The sequence below is a fragment of the Hippopotamus amphibius genome, chromosome 1, assembly GCF_030028045.1.
Source record: "Hippopotamus amphibius kiboko isolate mHipAmp2 chromosome 1, mHipAmp2.hap2, whole genome shotgun sequence".
NCBI classification, from domain to species: Eukaryota; Metazoa; Chordata; class Mammalia; order Artiodactyla; family Hippopotamidae; genus Hippopotamus; species Hippopotamus amphibius.
The window spans coordinates 91,258,840-91,270,611 of record NC_080186.1 but is presented as its reverse complement, the minus strand read 5'-3'; the positions used below and the strand labels follow the sequence as shown (position 1 = coordinate 91,270,611).

Sequence of the window (11,772 nt, the reverse complement as noted above, 5' to 3'; positions counted from 1 at the left end):
TATTCTTATAGCTGTGTGACTTTCAGAAAATTTCTTGATCTTTCTGAACATTAGTTTCCTCAGTGAGGGAGAGAAGGCTGTATACGTTACATTAGAGTGAAGTGAGATTAAATTATTTAAAGTATCCAAAGAGCCTAATATAGCTCAGGGATACCTCAGGTACTCAAATCAATTTTTTTCCTAGCAAGAGCTAGGCTGAAATTAAATAATTTTTTTACTATTTGTTATTGTATGTCCAGTTTTAGGTAAAGAATGATTCCCAAAGGCAAAACTGTAGTATTTTGCCTAGATTATTCTCTTTTGAGGATTTACTTTGTACCATGCCCTATTTTAAAAAAAAAATGTTTTTAATTTTTAATTTTTTTATTTAAAAAAAAAATTTAAAAAACATTTATTGGCTACGTTGAGTCTTCATTGCTCCATGCGGGCTTTCTCTAGTTGCAGAGAGTGAGGGCTGCTTTTCATTGTGGTGCGTGGGCTTTTCATTGCAGTGACCTCTCTTGTTGCAAAGCACAGGCTCTAGGCTCTCGGGCTTCAGTAATTGCAGTGCATGGGCTCAGTAGTTGTGGCTCATGGGCTGTACAGCTCAGGCTTGGTAGTTGTGGTGCACAGGCTTAATTGCTCTAAGGCATGTGGGATCTTCCCAGACCAGGGCTCAAACCCATGTCCTCTGCATTAGCAGGTGGATTCTTAACCACTAGGTGCCACTAGGGAAGCGCTGTACCATGTCCTATTCTATCTGGAAAGTAATTTGTTGTTATTCTTGACTATGAATCAATGTGGTAGGCATTATTACTGTAATGATTATTATTGTTTTCTCATTTTATAGATAGAAAAATTGAGACACTGAGTAGTCAAATAAGTGATGGCCTGAAATCTTAACTCAGAAAGCTCAAATAATACAAAAAGATAAAAATCTGAGACAGTCTCTATTTGATAGGCTAAATAAGGCCAAAAATAATAGAAACTGAGAGTCATGAGGAAATGGCAGGATGAGCCAAAAGTGGAATTATATTTTAAAGTATATCAAAATTATTATAAATAATTACAAAATTCGCCTTGGAGACATCAAAAACAGTAAGGAACAGGATTTTTGTTATGAAAAGTAGAAACAGTGATAGAAAAGAAAACAGAAACTTTCCATGAAGGCTGTAGAAGTATACAATAACACAAAATTATGAAAAATGAGGAAAACATTTTTTAAAAATTGTAAATTCTAATTTATAATTAAACCCAGAGGTGAGAACTAAAAAGTAAAACAAAACAAAACAGAAAAACAAAAAACCCCACAGTAATTCCATTTTATATATTGCATTTATCTTCACGTTAACCATATAAACAATAGACAATCATATTTGTTGGGACCTCACTGGTAGCCCAATGGTTAAGACTCCACCATCCCAATGCAGGGAGCTCAGGTTCAATCCCTGGTCGGGGAACTAAAATCCCACACACCACACAGAGTGGTCTTAAAAAACAACAACAACAACAAAAAACCCTTGCATTTTGATGTCAAATGATATCAAATTGATGACAACAACATGATTTCAAAAAATGCTAAATTTTACATATCCACACAAAGACCTGCACATGAGTGTTCTTAATAGCATTGTTTATAAGTCAAAAATTGGAAACAACCTAAATGTCCATCAACTGGTAAAATGATAGACAAATCCATGGAATAGCTTTACAATGGAATATTGTTCAATGATACGGCGGGGGAGAGGATAAATTACAAGGTTGGGATTAACATATACACATCACTATATATAAAAAAAATAACCAACAAGGACCTACTGTACAGCATAGGGAACTATACTCAATATTTTACAATAACCTATAAGGGAAAAGATTCTGAAAATATATTTATATATATATAAATATATTTTATATATAATATATAAAAAACTGAACCACTGTGCTGTATACCTGAAACTAACACAATATTATAAATCAACTATACTTCAATAAAAAAAAGAAAATTATCAACAATCAAAAAACAAAAATAAGTAACATAAATTAAGCATATAAAAAAAACAACAAATGATTGATGTATGCTAAGTGAAATAAGCTAGATAAAAGACATCACATATTTCTTGTTTCCAATTTATATGAAATTTCCAGAAAAGGCAATTTTATAGACAGAAAATAGTTTAGTAGTTCTCTAGGGTAGGGTGTGATTAACAGCAGGGTGAGGACTAACAGTGAATAGGCATTAGGGATCTTAATGGGGTGATGAAATATTCTAATACTGATTGTACAATCTGATAAATCTGCTCTGAAAGCCATTGACGTGTACACATCATATGACAGGTAAAAATGCTTCAATAAAGTTTAAAAAATGTTAAATCTTATACATATAATAAGAAAATTACTAAAGTTTCAAGCAATAAAAATGAGCAACAGACATACAAAGCAATAAAGAGGAAATACAGATATATTTGAAAATATATTTTCCAAATATATTAATAATAAAAAATGTAGATTAAATTTGCTTATAGAAGCTTGCTTCCCAATCCTTCAGAGACCTTATTAGGAAAGGGAAGTGTCCCTAGTCAAAGAGGAGAGGAAAGAATCACTGGTTTTCATTATTCCAGGCAAGATATATAACTTCCAGGTGGTTGGGAAGGAGCCAAACCGTCCTCTCTCGGTCAGATGGATTGCAGTTCTAGCTGAAGGGTTCAATGTCTAATTGTCTCAGGATACTAGGGAGAGACATTCTTAGACTCGCCCCCTCAGACAGTTGAGTGAGGCTGTGATTTAATGGAATGGTCAACCAGGCATAGGCTATGTAACCTGCAACATCAAAACTGATCAGGTGCTTTCATGATTAATCTACTGCAACGTTTCAAGAGTGAGAAGACATTTAAAACAAATAGCTACAACTAAAAGTCTATCACATATTCACATTTTACACATAGTACTGATGTTTAAATTCAGCCACCTACTTCATAGACAGGTTACATGAGCAGATTTATATCTAAGATGTAGAGGCATAAATCATTCTAGAGGAGCATCCGTGGCAAAAGGATGGCATCTTCACACAAAATGACTTGTGCGTGAAAGTGCCTTCCCCCCAGGATGGGTACTGTCTTCATCAATGGCAAGACATCCTGAACATATCCTTATCACAGGGCTTCTAATCTGATAATGAAATGTGCTATTTGTGTATGTGTAAGCACTAAACCTACTAAACTGTAAGATCAGTCCTAGAGGACAACTCTGTATTATTCAGTCTTATTCAATGTTGTCCTTTCAGCAACTAGCATAGTGACATAGTAGGTGCTCAACAAATATTTGTAAAATAACTAATCTTTAATTTGCTAGTGTAGTTATAAAGTACAAAATTTTATGGTGAATGTAAATCTTGGGATTGGGGTGTGTTGATAAACAGCCTGAAATCCCTTTTGTGTTTCCTTTTCTTATAAGGTTATCTATCCGTTGCCAGCAATCCAATTACTAGTTACAATGAAGCATGCTTACACAGCTTGCTTCCAGGCAAATATTTGTGTGTTAAATCTGTGACCCAGACAATATTTAGCCCTTGCCAACATGCGATGGGTGTTTTAAACCAGGGAAATATAAATGTGCTGGAGTATTCTCACCAAATATTTATAAATTTGGGTGCTTCGGAATTCATCTAGGTAAAGTCTTATTACAATCATCTGTTTTGGCATTCATATTTTTTGTAAATTTACAATACATTGTACCTTTTGTATATTTTTCTTGAGCTATCCCATGAATGACTTTTTCCTGAAGCTTTTCAAGGCACTACATGAATAGAAGTTACCCATTTTTTCATCAATTTAATATGAAAGTAAAAAAATGTTGATATCAAAATTTAAGTTAAAATTTTCACTTTACCTTGTCAAAGTTAAAATTCTTTCCTAACATAATTTTGTAAAAGTTGAGTAGATTGGAAACAACTAGTATCACAATCTTATTAGCATTATATGTGTGATATAAAATAATTATCATTTTGTTCCATTCATATTATTTAAATTTTAAAAGGTATTATTAAGTCCAGAAGTAAATAAATTTGAAAGTTCTGATATTTCAAAGTTTTTGCATTTTTAAGAATATTTTCTTTTGATGTATTGGGATGTCATATATTGAAATATAGATTAGAATAGCTCAAAATTTAAGCAGCCTTAGTAATTTTCTCAGTGTTACTTTTTTATACATTGTTCAAGAACTGTATGGTAATGTTAATGGCTACAACACGAAAACTGAAGTAGAAGGCTGATTTAAATTGTGAAGTAGAATAATGAGATTAAAAGCAAGATGAGATTAAAGAGGGAAGAGAGAGAATATAGACTTTAAAAATGTCTAAAAGTGAAGCAAAGGAGAAAGATTAGGGAGTGGCGCAGGAGGAGGCAGTGTGGAGACAGGTGTTTTAGGTTAAAGGACAGGAGTTTGTGTAGATGAAACCCCCACAGCAACGAGCACACATGCTGGGTTATAAATACCGTTAGCTACTAAGTGAGAGGAGGGTTCCTTGGAGAAGTGGCTGAATCCAGAGGTAGAACAAGGAGATGATAAGTTGAGCCTGGAACATTCATTGTGCCAGAAAACAAAAAAACTGCTTAAAGAAAAATGGAGACATGCCAAGAGGACAAAGCAGCCACTTTAAAGGAGCTTTTCTAACTGTCCAACTCTGAGACAAGATCAGTATCAAAATTAAAAGTAAATCACTCTGCATTGAATAAATGAGGGTATGTGCATCCATGATGAAATAAATAAATGAATAAATGAGAGTTTGATGAGTAATGAGTTATTCCAAAGTATCTCTCCACAAAATACATAAAAATCACAAAGGGCAAAAGAAAATGTTCACAAATGGAGAAAACCACAAGACACGACTGTTAATGAAAGGATCAAAGCAAACAGCACAGTACTAAGATAACCCAAGCCTGTGTACAACTGATCAAATGCAATGAGAAGAAGACACATCACTCGTCTAGTATTCCTGTCAATGAAACATTATCTAAATCTAGTTATGAGAAAATATGAGACAAAACCAAATCAAGGGACATTCTACAAAATAACTGATCTGTACCTTCAAATTTTGAAGTCCCAGAAGTCAAAGTAAGACTGAAGAACCATTTCTGGCTGGAGTCTGTAAAGACCTGATAACTAAATAGCATGATTCTCAACTGTATCTTATTGCTGTAAAGGACTTTATTGTAACAACTGGAAAATTTGAGTGGGGTCTGAAGTTTAGACTTGGTAATGTAATTACTGATTAGTGTTAATTTTCTAATTTTGATAGATGTACTGTGGTTTTGTGTTAACTTTCTGACTTTGAAAGCTGTTATGTGGTTTTGTAAGAAATTACCCACAACATATTCAGGGTGATGGGGCCATCAGTATGGCAATTTATTTTCAAATGGTTTGGGAAAGAAAGTAATTTGTATTATACCTGCAACTTTTCTATAAGTTTGAAATTGTTTTTGAAATTATATTAAAAATAAAAATGGACATGAGGGAAATTTATGTGGTCATGGGAGTATTATATATTTTGATTGTGTGTACATTTGTCAAAACTCAATGAACTGTATATCTAAAATTAGTACATTCAGGGACTTCGCTGGTGGTTCAGTGGTTAAGACTCTGTGCTTCTACTGCAGGGAGCATGGGTTCAATCCCTAATTGGGGAACTGAAATATGGCATGCTGAGTGGCACAGACCAAAAAAAAAAGTACATTCATGGTACACAGGTTATATTTGTACAAAAAATAATGTCAAGTTAAAAAAATACATTGTCATGTTTGAAAGTAAGAAAGAAATATCTTGATTAAAAATAAAAATAAAATTCACTATGGTGAGTAAGACATACAGCATAAGAACTCTAAGGCCAGCTGAGGACAAACACCTTGCATTTGGCAGGAAATTATAATCGGCATCCACTCATAAAGTCTAAAGCTGGAATTGTGTTCTCCATACATAAAAGATGACTACAGAGCTCTGATGGACTGTACGAATTTTGAACATATGGGACCAAAACCTAAAGTCTACCACCCATAGTCACAAGCAAAGCTTCTAACTAAAGAGCTACACATTCCACAGGACCAGGGTTTGCCTAAAACCCAATGGCCATACAGGGAGGGGCTTGCTCAGTAGATTAACTCTTAAACATGAAACGCCAAACACAAAAGAATATCTACTTCCATGAAAGACATTTAACAGATTGAACAAAATGTCAAAAAAAAAGATAATAGAGGAACTCTTTAATTCCTACATAGGTAAATACTGAAATAATACTTACAAACAACTAGAATTTATTAAATGTGAAAGGGCAGTTATGAAATTGAGAACAAGGTAAATTTTTATAGTAACTTCATAAATTAAAATATAATAAAAATGTCAACATATATATGTGAATATATATGTGTATATGTATATATGATAAACTTGATAACAGCTAAAAGAATTTAACAACTGGAGTATAGCTAAAGAAAATTTATTGATTATATTATAATGCTGAAAATCTCAGAATGCCACATAGAAAAGTTAAATAATGAATGATAATAAAGAGACAGTAAGAAATATGGAACATGAGCAGGATGTCTCAACATATTCTAATAAAGAAGCAAAGACAAGTGATATTTGATGAAATAATTATGGTGTGTGTGTTGTGTGTGTGACTTTCCCAGAATCTATGAGAGAAAAATTCCATATGTTGAAAATTTTCACTAGTTGAAAAATCCACAAAATATAGAGCAAATTTTTTTCAACTAGTATCTAGACATATCATAGATAAACTGGTGAACATGAAAAATTAAAGAAAATACCCTGAATTACCAGATAATAAAAGTAGATGCCATGAGAAAAGTACTGAGAGAATAGAACTGTAGATACAATATGCACTATAAAATTATCATTGAGTGCATGCAAAATAGGGCTTCCCTGGTGGTGCAGTGGTTAAGACTCCACCTGCCAATGCAGGGGACACTGGTTCCATCCCTGGTCCGGGAAGATCCCACATGCCAAGGACCAACTGAGCCTGTGCTCTAGAGCCTGTGAACCACAACTACTGAGCTCACGTGCTGCAACTACTGAAGCCCACGAGCCTAGAGCCTGTGTTCTGCAGCAAAAGAAGCCACCACAATGAGAAACCTGTGCACTGCAATGAAGAGCAGCCCCCACTCGCCACAACTAGAGAAAGCCCGTGCACAGCAACAAAAACCTAACACAGCCAAAAATAAAATAAATCATAAAAAAAAGAGTACATGCAAAATACAGACATTTTAAGACATTTAGACTCACAAGTTATCCCTTCAACAAAAGAGAAAAATGAAACCAAAAGGAAGAAGTGGGATTCAAGAAGAAATAGTGAGAAAATAATGCATTAAAACATAGTGAGGAACAAAATAATAAGGTAAAATCACACATTAAATTGAACAAAGAATAAACATAGATTTTGAAAAGATGAATTAAAATTGGCAAACTACTTACAGGACTAAAATTAAGACAGTTTAATGAAATAATATCCTTAATAAAAAGATGTTAAGTACAGATATGGTTACATTTAAAATATAACAGTTGTATACATTTAAGCATCTTAAAATGTACAGTTTAAAGAGAAGTTTTTCTTCAAAAATAAACAATATCATAATATAAACAAGAAGAAATAGTAAATCTGGATAGGTTAAAAGCCACTAAAGAGGGCTTCCGTGGTGATGCAGTGGTTATGAATCTGCCTGCCAATGCAGGATACACGAGTTCGATCCTTGGTCCAGGAAGATCCCACATGCCAAGGAGCAAGTAAACCCCTGTGCCAAAACTACTGAGCCCGCATGCTGCAGCTATTGAAGACTGCATGCCTACAGCCTGTGCTCTGCAACAAGAGAAGCTACTGAAATCAGAAGCCCATGCACCACAACGAAGAGTAGCCTCTGCTCACCGCAACTAGAGAAAGCAAGACAGCCAAAAATAAATGAATAAATTAATAATTTAAAAACCAAAAAAAGCCCTTAAAGAAACTGAAGCGAGGCTCTGCAATCGCTCCTAGAGATCATCGCTTTGCCCAGGCGGTTGTGTAGATCCAACTGGAGATAGGGCCCAAACCATGGCGGAGAAGACTCAAAAGAGTCTGAAGATTGCACCTGGAGCAGTTGTGTACGTAGAGAGTGAGATCAGGGGTGATGTAACTATAGGACCCAGGACAGTGATCCACCCTAAAGCACGAATCATTGCGGAAGCCGGGCCCATAGTGATCCGCGAAGGTAACCTAATAGAAGAACAGGCGGCTCATCATAAATGCTCATCCTGATACTATCACTCCTGATACTGAAGATCCAGAACCCAAACCTATGCTCATTGGCACCAATAATGTGTTTGAAGTTGGGTGTTATTCCCAAGCCATGAAAATAGGAGATAATAATGTTATCGAATCAAAAGCGTATGTAGGCAGAAACGTAATATTGACAAGTGGTTGCATCACCGGGGCCTGTTGCAACCTGAACACGTTTGAAGTCATCCCTGAGAACACAGTGATCTATGGCACAGACTGCCTTCGTCGGGTGCAGACTGAGCGACCACAGCCCCAGACACTACAGCTGGATTTCCTGATGAAAATCTTGCCAAACTACCACCACCTAAAGAAGACTATGAAAGGAAGCTCAACTCCAGTTAAGAACTAAGAACAATATGTGACATCAAGATAACATTTGTCTTTGACCACTCTCTTTTGAAAGAGCCAGTGTTTATGCACTCTTAGCAGTCCACAGAATAATACATGTTAACTTGATCTTGTAAAATTGAGTTAGGAAAGTAATGGATTTTCATTGTAACTGTCCTCTATAATTTATATAAAATGTATTATGTTCTGATGTCCTTGTCCCATTTCTGATAATTTACAGATTTTTTTCTTCTGTGTTGTTTTGTTATATAAAATGTTGGTCATGAATTTTAGTTATATGAAAGACTACCCATGATAAGAAAGAACATACTGTTATGTATTTATATTCTAGCATTTACTAAACTAAATAAAAATGTTGATGATGACAGGACTTTTAGTGAATATACTTTAATCAGTTTTTCTACTTGCATGAACTTTCCCAAAATAGCTCTTTTAATTTTTATTGTGTACTAGCCGTATATTAAAGCTAATGTGTTTATCTCTTCCTTTTGTAGATTTGTAGCTGTTTAAAATTTCAGGTGAAATTTCAGCAGCTGTTGAATTAATTTAGACTTCATTTTGTTTCCAAGGAAAAGATTTCTTTTTCTTTTTAGTAAAACAAAAGTAATCAGGGAAAGATGTCTTCAGTAGAATACAAAATCAAAAAGAATGATGTCCGATGAAAACAGGCAAATAAATGACCATTGAGTGGTATTCTTAGGTATCTGAGGACAGTGAAACTAGAAGAGATTTTGATGTATTTATAAGCATATGAAATTATTTTGGCATATTACTAACCACTAATTATTGACCTTGTCATAATTCTATTTACCTAATTACATGATGGACAAAATATTGAGGATATTAGTGTAATTCTTAAATTTTTTAAAATAATTCAAGTGCATACATTTAATGGGACACACTTTTTAACTTTTGAATCAGTAGATGTCAATTAATACTAAGATATTAAATGCTAAAATATTTTCTCTTGAAACATAATGTTTTTTCGTTGAAGTATAGTTGATTTACAATGTTGTGTTTTAGGTGTACAGCAAAGTTATACATATATATGTATTCTTTTTCAGATTCTTTTCCATTGTAAGTTATTACAAGATTAATTTTTAATTGTGGATAGTAAAAAACTATTTTTGAATTTCTGAAAAAAAAAAAAAAAAAAGAAACTGAAGCTGTATTAAAACATATCCCCACAAATAAGGCACCTAAATAAGACAACTTTATTTAATTCCTCACCAAGTATCAGTTATATTGTGTTCTCTTTTCCTCTTTGGTAAATGTGAGAAAAGGTTATCAGGAAAATGAATCCTTAACTGAAAAAGGTAAATCTATATCTTGTTTACCTTTTCAACCTTTAAATATACTCCAATTATTAGAAATTAAAATTATCCCTAAGCTGAAGCAGAAGTAAAAATAATTTTTGAAATGACACTTATAGTTAGATTCATAAGGGAAAATTATTAGTCTCTTACCTGAAGTTCAGAAGTAAGCCCTATTCTTATGTTCCAGAAATAATTTGTGTTTTATAATTCATGAGTAAACAACTATTCTCCTTGGAAAATCATTGAGATCTCAAATTAATATCTAGCATTTCCTCTAATATTTTCTTAGGAAAAAAAAGAGAAAATTGAGCACCATTAATTAGTAAGTATTTACTAGCACATAAAAAACAAAATATAACTCACAAGCAAAGATTTAAAATATATATGTTTTTAAAAAAAATTTAAATCTCTAGGAGTATGCTTTCTATACAAAACACAAACCTTTAGGCTTAAGTATTTAGTACCGTTAATCTGACCTGTAATTTTATTTTATTTTTTAAATATTTATTTATTTATTTTATTTTTATTTATTGGCTGCACTGGGTCTTCAGTGCTGTGCATGGGCTTTCTCCAGTTGCAGCAAGCAGGGGCTACTCTTCATTGTGGTGCACAGGCTTCTCATTGCAGTGGCCTCTCTTGCTGCAGATTATAGGCTCTAAGTGCTCAGGCTTCAGTAGTTGCAGTGCGTAGGCTCAGCAGTTGTGGTGCACTGGCTTAGTTGCTCTGCAGCATGTGGGATCTTCCTGGACCAGGGCTCGAACCCATGTCCCCTGCATTGGCAAGAGGATTCTTAACCACTGCACCACCAGGGAATCCCCTGACCTGTAATTTTAAAATGCATTGATGATCCAGAATTTCAATTATTAAATGTATTTCATAAAATTGTATTATAAACATCTGAAAAAAATTAATAGATCAGATGTGATGTTTTGTTTTATGTTTTTATGTTTCTTATGTTCCTGCTTAAACACATTTTTTTTTTCCCATGCCACAAGGCTTTCAGGATTCCTGACCAGGGATCAAACATGGCCCACAGCAGTGAAAACGCTGAGTCCTAACCACTGGGAAACCAGGGAACTCCCTTTAGACACTTTTCTAACAGCACTACAGTTGCTGGCTTATTTTTGACAGTGGATATAAGTGTAAATCTCTTTTTTTGTTCAAAGACAATGATGCTGAAAACTCAGCTTCTCTCTACACCAGTGCTGAATCAAATCTTGGAGACAGAGTTTGGGTGAAGTAGAAAAGGATAGCTTTATTACTATGCCAGGCAAAGCGGGACACAGCAGGCTACTGCCTCAAAAAATTGTGTCCCTACTTGGAGAGGATAGTGAGAACCTTTATAGTAATGGTTCAAAGAGGGCATGATCAGCGCGTGGACATTCTTCTGATGGGTTGGTGGTGAGGTAAGTAGGAGTCCGCATCATCAACCTTCAGTTTCCAGCTGGTCTGGGGTCTACATGCTTGTGGGCAGCATACCATCGTTAATATTAACTTCTCCTATCTGGGGCCGGTTTCAGTATCTGCAAAACGCCTCAAAGATATTGTTGTTTGTATTCATAGATGGGGACCTAGGACCTTGCCCCAAGGCTGCACTATTGTTTCTCTTGACTGTTTCTCCCAGGTTGCGCATCCCCTCCCTTCCCAAATTAGCAACTGCTTGTATCTGCCTGTTGGAACTGAGAGAAGGTCATGGGGAATGAATGAAGGCTATTTCCTGTAATCAAAGAAATGGGGGACACAGAAAGGCTTTGTGCCCAGGAGCCCCACAGAGCCCTGCTTAGTATCAACAAGGCATCTAATCCAGTTGGC

The 11,772-nt window shown here is 34.7% G+C and overlaps 1 pseudogene; it reads left to right on the top strand.

Moving 5' to 3' along the window:
• Positions 1-8,040: 8,040 nt before the first annotated feature.
• On the top strand, positions 8,041-8,836 carry LOC130860437 (dynactin subunit 6-like; annotated as a pseudogene).
• The last annotated feature ends 2,936 nt before the right edge of the window (positions 8,837-11,772 follow it).